Source organism: Coregonus lavaretus, assembly GCF_964263955.1.
Source record: "Coregonus lavaretus genome assembly, contig: HAP1_SCAFFOLD_4922, whole genome shotgun sequence".
In the NCBI taxonomy this organism is placed as follows: Eukaryota; Metazoa; Chordata; class Actinopteri; order Salmoniformes; family Salmonidae; genus Coregonus; species Coregonus lavaretus.
The window spans coordinates 18806-31326 of record NW_028166386.1 but is presented as its reverse complement, the minus strand read 5'-3'; the positions used below and the strand labels follow the sequence as shown (position 1 = coordinate 31326).

The window sequence follows — 12521 nt, the reverse complement described above, 5'->3', positions numbered from 1 at the left end:
GAAGGCCAGGTCAGCCTCAGCAGACCAGCGGAGCCGGGAAGGCCCACCCTTCAACAGGGAGGTAATGGGAGCTGCGACCTTGACAAAGCCCCAGATAAACCTCTGATAGTAGTAGTTGGCAAAGCCAAGGAAGCACCTCCTTAACCGTGGTTGGTGTCGGCCAATTACGCACGGCTGAAATGCGACCTCCCTCCATCTCCACACCTGAGGTGGAAATGCGGTATCTAAGGAAGGAGACGGACTCCTGGAAAAACATACACTTCTCTGCCTTAGCATAAAGGTCATTTTCCAACAGTTGTGCCAGCACCTTGGAACCAGGGACACATGCTCGGCGCGCGTAGCGGAATACACCAGGATGTCATCGATGTAGACCACTACACCGCGACCAAGCATGTCCCGAAACACCTCGTTCACAAAGGACTGGAAAACTGAGGAAGCATTCATCAAACCATAGGGCATCACCAGGTATTCATAATGCCCCGTGGTTGTGCTGAATGCTGTCTTCCACTAATCTCCCTCTCGGATATGCACCAGGTTGTACGCACTCCTGAGATCTAATTTGGTGAAGAAGCGTGCTCCATGCATTTATTCAATCACCGAAGGAATGAGGGGGAGAGGATAACTACATTTTATAGTCTCCCTGTTCAGTGGTCGATAATCAATGCACGGGTGCCGACCACCATCCTTCTTCTTCACAAAGAAGAAACTCGAGGAAGCGGGTGAAGTGGAGGGACGTATATACCCCTGGTGCAGGGACTCGGTGACATAGGTTTCCATAGCCACCGTTTCAGCCTGTGACAGGGGGTATATATGACTCCTGGGAGGTACAGCGTCTACCCGGAGGTTTATCGCGCGCCCGATGAGGTGGTAATTTAGTCGCCTGCGTTTTAGAGAACGCTTGCGCCAGATCGAGGTATTCAGGGGGAATGCGCACGGTGGAGGTACTGTCTGGACTTTCCACTGTGGTTGCACCAATGGAAACATCTAGACACCTACCCTGACACTCTCGCGACCACCCCGAGAGAGCCCTCTGCTGCCATGAGAAGGTGGGGTTGTGGAGTGCTAGCCAAGGGATACCTAACACCACAGGGAAAGCAGGAGATTCAATAATCGAAAAAATAACCTGCTCAAAATGAGTCTCCTGGGTGATCATGGTGACTGGTATCGTGACTTCTGTGACAAACCCGGACCCTATTGGTCGACTATCGAGTGCTCTGATGGGGAGTGGAATGGATAGGGGAACCAATGTTATGCCTTGACGGCGTGCGAATGCCCTGTCCATAAAGTTCCCAGCTGCGCCTGAATCGACTAGCGCCTTACACTGGGGAACTACCATGAGATCGGGAAAGTGGAAAGGTAGGGTACAGTGCGCAGCAGAGGGCTCTGAACAAGTGTGGGTGTTCGATACCTGGGGTGATGCGTGAGTGCCCTGCCTGCCGCCTCCCGGCACAAAAGAAAGTTGACTACGACGTGTAGTGTATTGTCCTTTCGTGCCACCAGAGTGGCACTGTCGCTGTCCTGCTCCGCTCTCTCGGCCGGCGGCTCCACCCAGCTCCATCGGCTCGAGATCCGAGTCGTCCGGGGTGGAAACGGGCAGGCCCCTACCAGGACATCCTCTGGCTGCCAGCAGGTTGTCCAAATGAATGGCCATGTCCACCAGTTTGTTGAAGGACAACATGGTGTCTTGGCAGGCTAGCTCCCGTCGGACGTCCTCCCACAGATGGCACCGGAAATGGTCGATCAGGGCCCGCTCGTTCCTGCGCGGTCCTCGTCCCCTGCCTCAGATGGACCAGTCGCTCACCCGCCATCGAAGAGCACCCGAAAGAGGCAAGCGAGCTCCCTGTAGTCCTCCAACGCGGCTCCTCCTTCGTTCCACTCCGCATTGGCCCACTCCAGGGCTTTCCCACAGAGGCAGGAAACGAGGACGGACACCTTCTCCCGCTCCGATGGTTCCAGACTGATGCTGGCGAAGTAAAGCTCCAATTGGAGGAGGAATCCCTGGCACAGTGCCGTCGTCCCATCAAATGCCCGTGGTCGGGATATCTGGATCCCTCCAGGTGCTGGGGTGTAGGTGGCTGGATCTGGTTGGCCAGCTGGTCTCGCTTACCCCAAGCTGGCCAGCATCGTGGAATGCTCCTGGACCCGTGCCACAACTCCAGGCATGCGCTCTTCTCCCGCTGACTCCATATTTAGGTGGGTGATTCTGTGATGTGGTGGTGTTGAAGGAGTCAGGTGCAGGAGGGTAAATCACAGAATAACAGGCTTTAATCCGCAAAATACAGGTTTACGAAGAACTGCGTCAAACACACTCCAGGTCACAAAACAGGTGCACTGGAAAATACAAGGCACACAGGAAAAATACTCCCTTCTAACAAAATACACAAGCTCCACCGAGCTTCACTAACCTTCACAATAAACAATCACCCACAAGGACAAGGGGGCAGAGGGAACACTTATACACAGACTAATTAGGGGATTAGAACCAGGTGTGTGTGATAACGAGACAAGACAATTGTGATGATGATTGGGGCGGCAGTGGTTAGTACTCCGGTGACGACGAACGCCGAAGCCTGCCCGAACAAGGAGAGGCAGCCTTGGCCCAAGTCGTGACACATACAAAGAAGATTTTTTATAGTTTAGATTTTTTATAGATCTTTTTTTTTGTTCCTTTTATTTTCCCGGGTTTCTTTCTCTTTCTCTCAAGGGGAAGGGGAGCTTCACGCTAGTGAAATATCTCATCCTTCCATCTTCGCTGGTATTATTTTGCTGATGTTCCAGTTTCAGTAGCTTTGTCATTCCATTTCAGAGTTCTATTTTTCCCTGTTTGTCAAGTTCCTAGGTCCTCCATCATCTTCCGTTCATTTTCCGACATCACTGTGGGGAGTCCTGGAAAACTGTGCCTCTGGACCGGGATGCTGCTAGAGGGGGAGGAACTCCCATAAGTGCTTTTTCATGTTGTCGGGTGTTGGTCTGCGATAGTTACAGTCTCCTGTGTCTGTCAAACGAATGCAACGCAAAGACAAACGTTAAACTCCGAACTAAATACTTAGAGAAAGCTCAATCTAAATTAACACATGCTCTGTCTTTCTGTTACATTTCAGTTTTTTTTTTTTTGGGGGGGGGGGGGGGGGGGGGTTCTGTCTGTTTTTCACAAAGACTGTTGTCCATCAGAGGTAAAAGCTTGGCGAGTGTCCACAAAGTCAGCAGCACTGTGCTGGAAGCCTCTCAATCAATAAACCCTGATGTCTGGAGGGGAGGGTTTCTACTCAGCACTTTTCCCACCGGGGTCTTTCAAATCTAACAGGGTTTAAATTTTTTCTTCTACTGGTTCTGCTTAGCTTTGATATTTCCCCCTTCTTCATAATAGCACTATTTCCCCCTTCTTCATAATAGCACTATTTCACCCTTCTTCATAATAGCACTATTTCACCCTTCTTCATAATAGTACTATTTCCCCCTTCTTCATAATAGCACACTATTTCCCCCTTCTTCATAATAGCACACTATTTCCCCTTTCTTCATAATAGCACACTATTTCCCCCTTCTTCATAATAGCACACTATTTCCCCCTTCTTCATAATAGCACTATATTTCACTGTGAATCATAATAGCACATTTTCACTCCAGTCGCCCTCCAAAGTCATCCACTCCTTCTCCTCTGTCAATAAGGGAGACAGTCAGTCACCTGGACAGCTTTGTGAAACAGCAAAACACTTCCCTCGCCTTGGATTTATCCATGAGAATAATGTTGGTCCAGAGATTAGAGTTGAAGCGTTTGGGTTATGATTATGACATTGTGGGGACCTGACTGAAGGACCCAGTCTAGACTCTAGAGTCCCTGCACAGCAAATGCTGTTAACGTCAATGTCAATGTGAAGAGGTGGTGTACTATTGTCACTGGTTCATGCTAGCAAAGTCTGTCTTTCAGATCTTCAAATTGAGTAACATCACAAAAGGTTCCAATCTAAACCTTGGCTCTGACAGTAAGGGGTTGGAGAGTTAAGCCAGTTTGAGAAGCTAGCACTTCATCTGAAGGTTTTTTAATTACATCGCTTGGAAAAGTGGGGTTGGTAGGGCTGGGAATGTTGAATCACAAGCCTTCACCCTACTTTCACTCTCTGTTTGAGTGACAACATGAGTGGGTCCAAATGATTCAATATGAAGTGATGTTTTCCACAAACAAAATAGTCAAACATCTAAACAAGATGTTATAGAAAAATGCCAGAAAAAAATTAATTTATTTTAATGAAAATAAATATGGTATTATATTTCACATTATGGTACATTGCTCCATATTAATGACATATATATTATAACAATGTTGTAAACATTGGCATATCTTTTTCTGCCATGTGTAGTTTAGCTTCTCCCTAATGAAAGGAATGATTAGCACAATACATCAGACTGTTCTTGGACCTCATTGGGAAGAACTAATGAGGTGAAACCACGTCATTGGGAAGAACTAATGAGGTGAAACCACGTCATTGAGAGTTGTGGTGGTGACTGCTGTCATTTTCTAGTAGCAGTGGTGAGGAGAGACTGCATTCCAACTCTTGTGTCCCAAAACATTGGTCAATACCTCAGCTTTCAAGATGACTTTGACTTACCTAGCTTATTTTGAAGACTAGAGACCTAGCATTAGAGACCTAGACCATCAGACTAGAGACCTAGCATTTCCAAATGACCTACACCTCCTTTTCTGACTTTCTGTCTTTTCACTTTCTCTGTGCAGCCCTTTCTCATTTCTGTCTCTCGTTTTATTTATTTCATTTTCTCCATCTCTCTCTCTCTCTCTCTCTGTCAAACCTCTGCTTCTCCTTGTCTCTCTATTCCTATCTGTCTCAAATCAAGTCACATTTTACTTGTCACATGCGGCGAATACAACGGGTGGGTGGTGTAGTCTTTACCGTGGAACGCTAGCTAACGAGCTCTTCCCAACGATGCAAAAATAATAATACAAATAAAAATAGTAACAGTGAAGGTTGTGTAGTTCTGACTTGCTTTTCAAAATGGTCAACAGTCTGGAGTTTAACATTAAAACAGGAATGTTCTGTGGAATTTGATCTTGTTAAACTTCAATCCAATAATGTGAAATGTTCTGCTGTCTTCTTTCAAAGACCCACCACATTACCCTGCAAGTACACACACACACACACACACACACACACACACACACACACACACACACAGGCATACGCACACACACACGCAGGCATACACACACACACACACACACACACACACACACACACACACACAGAAACACACATACTTACACGCACACACCACTCAATTTCCCTTCAAAGCCAATAAGCATCTCCTTCTGCAATCATTCTTCCCTAGCTAACATATGCATGCCTTGTTATGGGGCTTCCTCAGGAAACGTGTAAAACACCATTTGGCAGAGAATACAGTACTTCAGCTCCCATTCTAAAAATGGCCTCAGTTCTCCCTCTTTCTCTCCCTACCAAGCCTCGGACAATCTGTGTTTTATCGCCCCTGGAAATGAGCGCAGGAAACAGATGTTGTTCTGATTAAACACACCGACCGTGCCAAAAGCCCTCCGACGCCTTGTGGCCCGAGACACAACCTGCAGCTCACAGTCAGATAGATCTATCTGTTCTCATGTGCCGCAGAGGGAACTCACTGCCAACTCACTGGGGAGTGTGTGTGTGTGTGCGCACGTGCGCGCGTGTGTGTGTATCGTTATAACAAGCAGGAAACAAAGCCAGTCGGATGGTTTCTACTTTAATAAGAATGCACCATATGGCAACCCTTCATTTTCTTCACTTTTGCTATCATTTTAAAAACTAGATATAAAAGACCATAAATAATGACATAAGTTACATGTACCTAAAATCCTTGACAAAATCAATTGAATGACCCCAAAAAATTACAAAATAAAAAAAGAGATTGAAAGAATGTTAGATCTACATGGCTAGTCATGTTGCATCAGAATGCATACAATGACAAACATTAATTTGTGTTTTGTTAGGTTGTTTCATCATGAACTAAATGAAAGAGTATTATACAGTACATTCTGTTTTCCTTTCCTCAAATTTCTTGCATATTTCCACATGACAGTTCCTTGACGGATTAAAACCTAACTTCACCAAAGAGAAGAGCATTGAGCTGGGCTGGTATGGAGGATGGAGGAATCTGTAGTATGTGAACCATCACATATGATTGGAAAAACATTCAGATTATAACGATTGTATAAAAAAATACAAATAAAAGTCCTTTGAATGAAACCTGACTGTCATTTGGTGCATATCTGAAAAAATAAAAATGAAACGAGACCAATGATTTTCCCTTCTTATCAACCTCCCCAGCATCAAGTCCTTGTTGACTACATAGGTGCATCCTTTTAAAACATCCCCTGCTCAAAATCCAGAAAGATGGTTCCGCCGTGTCTTTGCTTCAGCTCGGAGAGTCCACTCTGCTTTCTAATGAGAGAACCTATGCCGCGCACTGTCCGTCTGTCCTTCTGTCAGTACAGGAGGCTATTGTCCATATATTCAACTGGATCCCACTACTAAAGCCAATGCAGTTAAGGGTGTATTGAAAACGTCAAAGCTCTTGTTGCTGAAGGGGATTGACAGAGCAGGAGTAGTGGCACACTTTACAATGTTTTGTCGACACAAAGCAATTGATGAAATTCCAAAACAAATCCGTAAACCCCATCATCCACTGTAGCATAAAAACAGACAACTATTGATATTACTTTGAAGACATCATAGACACTCATACAGACACAAACACACACACATACACACACACACACACTCACTCACTCACTCAAACACACATGGTGCACACTCATCACACTACCACGCTCGCTGTTACCATACTCTCACTTTACATGCAAACCAAAAACACAAAGGAAAATAAACTTCAAAATTCATAAAACAAGTACATCATCCGCTGGAGAAAGGTCTAGTTTATATTACATGTTTTAAAATGTTTTTAAGTGTTTCTGAATCATTCATATTGTTTCTGTAAGCTGTTGGTGGCGGTCATGGAGCACTAGTCTGTTTGTCCGTTCTGAAAAACGGAGCGACGGCGAACAGCGAACGTGCCAGACATGGAGAGATGAATTTCTCATCATGGAGTTAGAGGAGACTCCAAGGAGAAGAGGAGGAATTCTGGTCATGGGGAGAGGGAGGAATCCTGTTGATGATAGACGGTGGCAGCTGGAGGAGAGAGGGAGAGAAGAGATTGTGTATGAGAGGTTACGTCAGTCATGGTTGGATTTGAATGTTTTCAGTTTGAATGCCAGTTTCTGCCTGGCATAGAACTACTCAAATCTCCTTGTCATGCCCAACAACACATACTGTACCAGTTAATGCATATGGAAAGTTCTAGTCATATATAGCTAAACAAAAACATCAGCCTTCACCAACCGATACAATGACATCACTGTATTATTGGTTGGCAAAAACCAACAATAGAAAACATTTCCTTCATTATGGGAATCGATCCTGAGTCATGCCACTCTGATAGGCTGCAGACCTGGGTTTAAATACTATTTAAAATCTTTCAAATACTTTATGCATTTGGTTTAGCCTGCCTAGAGTGGCAGATGGGAAGGGTTTGCAGTTTTGCTACTCTTCTATTGGCTCCATTGCACCAGGCAAGCGCAATCAAGCCCAGCAAAAGTATTCAATATGATTTCAAATAGTATTTGAACCCAGGTGTGAGCGGCTGCGGTGTGCTGTCTGATGACTCATTTAGTGATTAATTGTCCTCATTCACACGCCAGGCGGGTTAGAGCAGTGACTGATCTGAGAACAGGGCTTATTGATCTACATTTACGTCATTTAGCAGACGTAAATGTGGGGGGGGGGGTAGAAGGATTACTTTTATACTATTCCAGGTATTCCTTAAAGGGGTAGGGTTTCAAGTGTCTCCGGAAGGTGGTCAGTGACTCCGCTGTCCTGGCGTCGTGGGGGAGCTTGTTCCACCATTGCCAGAGCAGCGAATAGCTTTGACTGGGCTGAGCGGGAACTGTGCTTCCGTAGAGGTAGGGGGGCTAGCAGGCCAGAGGTGGATGAACGTAGTGCCCTCGTTTGGGTGTAGGGTCTGATCAGAGCCTGAAGGTAAGGAGGTGCTTCCCTATTGGCTTAGGTGCTGGGCTGCTTGTTTATTAACACACCACTCAAACAGATCAGCACTCAATGAGCTCACCAATACAGAGAGAGAGAGAGAGAGAGAGAGAGAGAGAGAGAGAGAGAGAGAGAGAGAGAGAGAGAGAGAGAGAGAGAGAGAGAGAGTACTACAGTATAGATACACTGCAGAGAGAGAGTTAGTACTACAGTATAGATACACTGCAGAGAGAGTGTTAGACAGTACCACTGTATGTACACACTGCAGAGGTTTAGAAAGTGTAATTGCCAACATTACCGCAGTATATACAGTGCATTCGGAAAGTATTCAGACCCCTTGACTTTTTACACATTTTGTTACGTTACAGCCTTATTCTAAAATTGATTAAATTGTTTTTTCCCTCATCAATCTACACACAATACCCCATAATGACAAAGCAAAAACAGGTTTTTAGAATGTTTAGCTAATTTATATATTTTTTTTTCACTGAAATATCACATTTACATAAGTATTCAGACCCTTTACTCAGTACTTTGTTGAAGCAGCTTTGGCAGCGATTACAGATTAGAGTCTTCTTGGGTACGATGCTACAAGCTTGGCAGTTGGGAGTTTCTCCCATTCTTCTCTGCAGATCCTCTCAAACTCTGTCAGGTTGGATGGGTAGTGTCGCTGCACAGCTATTTTCAGGTCTCTCCAGAGATGGCCCTGGCTGGGCCACTCAAGGACATTCAGAGACTTGTCACGAAGCCACTCCTGCGTTGTCTTGGCTGTGTGCTTGGGGTTGTTGTCCTGTTGGAAGGTGAACCTTCGCCCCAGTCTGAGGTCCTGAGCACTCTGGAGCAGGTTTTCATCAAGGATCTCTCTGTGCTTTGCTCCGTTCATCTTTCCCTCCTTCCTGACTAGTCTCCCAGTCCCTGCCGCTGAAAAACATCCCCACAGCATGATGCTGCCACCACCATGCTTCACTGTAGGGATTGTGCCAGGTTTCCTCCAGACATGACGCTTGGCATTCAGGCCAAAGAGTTCAATCTTGGTTTCATCAGACCAGAGAATCTTGTTTCTCATGGTCTGAGAGTCCTTTAGGTGCCTTTTGACAAACTCCAAGCGGGCTGTCATGTGCCTTTTACTGAGGAGTGGCTTCCGTCTAGCCACTCTACCATAAAAGCCTGATTGGAGGAGTGCTGCAGAAATGGTTGTCCTTCTGGAAGTTTCTCCCATCTCCAAAGAGGAACTCTGGAGCTCTGTCAGAGTGACCATCGGGTTCTTGGTCACCTCCCTAACCAAGGCCCTTCTCCCCCGATTGCTCAGTTTGGCCAGGCGGCCAGCTCTAGGAAGAGTCTTGGAGGTTCTAAACTTCTTCCATTTAAGAATGATGGAGGCCACTGTGTTCTTAGGGACCTTAAATGCAGCAGAAACGTTTTGGTACCCTTCCCCAGATCTGTGTCTCAACACAATCCTGTCTCGGAGCTCTATGGACAATTCCTTCGACATCATGGCTTTGTTTTTGCTCTGACATGCACTGTCAACTGTGGGACCTTATATAGACAGGTGTGTGCCTTTCCAAATCATGTCTAATCAATTGAATTTACCACAGGTGGACTCCAATCAAGTTGTAGAAACAGCTCAAGGATGATGAATGGAAACAGGATGCACCTGAGCTCAATTTCGAGTCTCATAGCAAAAGGTCTGAATACTTACAGTTGAAGTCGGAAGTTTACATAAACTTAGGTTGGAGTCATTAAAACTCGTTTTTCAACCACTCCACAAATTTCTTGTTAACAAACAAGTCGGTTAGGACATCTACTTTGTGCATGACACAAGTAATATTTCCAACAATTGTTTATAGACCGATTATTTCACTTATAATTCACTGTATCACAATTCCAGTAGGTCAGAAGTTTACATACACTAAATTGACTGTGCCTTTAAACAGCTTGGAAAATTCCAGAAAATGATGTCATGGCTTTAGAAGCTTCTGATAGGCTAATTGACATTATTTGAGTCAATTGGAGGTGTACCTGTGGAGGTATTTCAAGGCCTACCTTGAAACTCAGTGCCTCTTTGCTTGACATCATGGGAAATTCCAAAGAAATCAGCCAATACCTCAGAAAGAAAATTGTAGACCTCCACAAGTCTGGTTCATCCTTGGGAGCAATTTCCAAATGCCTGAAGGTACAACGTTAATCTGTACAAACAATAGTACGCAAGTATAAACACCATGGGACCACGCAGCCGTCATACCGCTCAGGAGTCTCCTAGAGATGAACGTACTTTGGTGCGAAAAGTGCAAATCAATCCCAGAACAACAGCAAAGGACCTTGTGAAGATGCTGGAGGAAACAGGTACAAAGGTATCTATAGCCACAGTAAAACGAGCCCTAAATCGACATAACCTGAAAGGCCACTCAGCAAGGAAGAAGCCACTGCTCCAAAACCGCCATAAAAAAGACAGACTATGGTTTGCAACTGCACATGGGGACAAAGATCATACCTTTTGGAGAAATATCCTCTGGTCTGATGAAACAAAAATAGAACTGTTTGGCCATAATGACCATTGTTATGTTTGGTGGAAAAAGGGGGATGCTTGCAAGCCAAAGAACACCATCCCAACCGTGAAGCACGGGGGTGGCAGCATCATGCTGTGGGGGTGGTTTGCTGCAGGAGGGACTGGTGCACTTCACAAAATAGATGGCATCATGAGGAAGGAAAATTATGTGGATATATTGAAGCAACATCTCAAGACATCAGTCAGGAAGTTAAAACTTGGTCGCAAATGGGTCTTCCAAATGGACAATGACCCCAAACATACTTCCAAAGTTGTGGCAAAATGTCTTAAGGACAACAAAGTCAAGGTATTGGAGTGGCCATCACAAAACCCTGACCTCAATCCTATAGAACATTTGTGGGCAGAACTGAAAAAGCGTGTGCGAGCAAGAAGGCCTACAAACCTGACTCAGTTACACCAGCTCTGTCAGGAGGAATGGGCCAAAATTCACCCAACTTATTGTGGGAAGCTTGTGGAAGGCTACCTGAAATGTTTGACCCAAGTTAAACAATTTAAAGGCAATGCTACCAAATACTAATTGAGTGTATGTAAACTTCTGACCCACTGGGAATGTGATTAAAGAAATAAAAGCTGAAATAAATCATTCTCTCTACTATTATTCTGACATTTAACATTCTTAAAATAAAGTGGTGATCCTAACTGACCTAAGACAGGGCATTTTTACTAGGATTAAATGTCAGGAATTGTGAAAAACTGAGTTTAAATGTATTTGGCTAAGGTGTATGTAAACTTCCGACTTCAACTGTATGTAAATAAGTTATTTATGTTTTTTATTTTTTATACATTTTCAAAAATGTCTAAAACCCTGTTTTTGCTTCGTCATTATGGGGTATTGTGTGTAGATTGATGAGGGCATGTTTTTATTTAATCCAATTTAGAATAACGTAACAAAATGTGGAAAAAGTCAAGGGGTCTGAATACTTTGTGAATGCACTGTACATAATGATCCAGCTCAGACCTGAATAAGCTCACATACTATAGTGTTTTATAGTTAATAGTTTGTTTGTTTGTTGTGTTAATGCCAACAAAGATACGTCAAATAGAAATCAAATCAATTCAAATCAAATCAAATGTTATTTGTCACATGCTTCGGGAAACAACAGGTGTAGACTAACAGTGAAATGCTTACATATGGACCCTTCCCAACAATGCAGAGAGGTAAAAAGAGAAGTAATTGTTTAAAAAAATTACACAAGGAATAAATACACAATGAGTAACGATAACTTGACTAAAATAACTAAGGGAAGGGTCGTTTATAGATCCTTACCATGGTGATTGATGATTGAATAATGTCCAGCATGTTTTCTCTTGTTTATTTTGATGTCGTTGTTGTTTTGTTACATATCCATCTCTCCGCAGTAGTGCACAGTTGTGTCCAAATAAATCCCATACTCCTTTGCTCTCAGTTCCATGTTCAGGAAACAAATACACAGTAAGAATCAAACTGGTCCAAACAGCTGTCCGTCAAAGAACATAGAGCAATAATCAGACCCAGGGGTACGGGCTGTAATCCAAAGGGGGTGATGAAAGATGATCCAAATAAAATGTTTGAGGAGGGGTGAGATGGTGGTTTGGGAGGACAAGGGGTAGGAATGCACCTCTTTAGATCAAAGACATTCTGAGAAAAATGCTTAATGTCCTGAGGGCAACAAAACAGCCCATTCTGGGACAAAACAAGACCAGAACAGAGCAAAACACAGAACTCCCTTCCCCTCCCTCCTCCATCCATCCCTCCCTCAACCTCAGATTCAGAACATCAGTGTTTATCTCGAGGTTGGAATCCTCCATTTTGTCTGTTGGTGTTCGAATGGATCCAGCTGAGAAAGACAATGGAGGGTATGGCAGCGAGT

General features: G+C 44.4%; 1 long non-coding RNA gene across 1 annotated transcript; it reads right to left on the bottom strand.

The window, feature by feature from the left end:
* Positions 1 to 5732: 5732 nt before the first annotated feature.
* LOC311114795 lies at positions 5733 to 12477 on the bottom strand. Its single transcript, XR_014611151.1, has 2 exons — positions 11939 to 12477; positions 5733 to 7193 (listed from the first exon to the last, which is right to left on the bottom strand). It is a non-coding gene; the product is annotated as an uncharacterized lncRNA (long non-coding RNA).
* Positions 12478 to 12521: the final 44 nt, after the last annotated feature.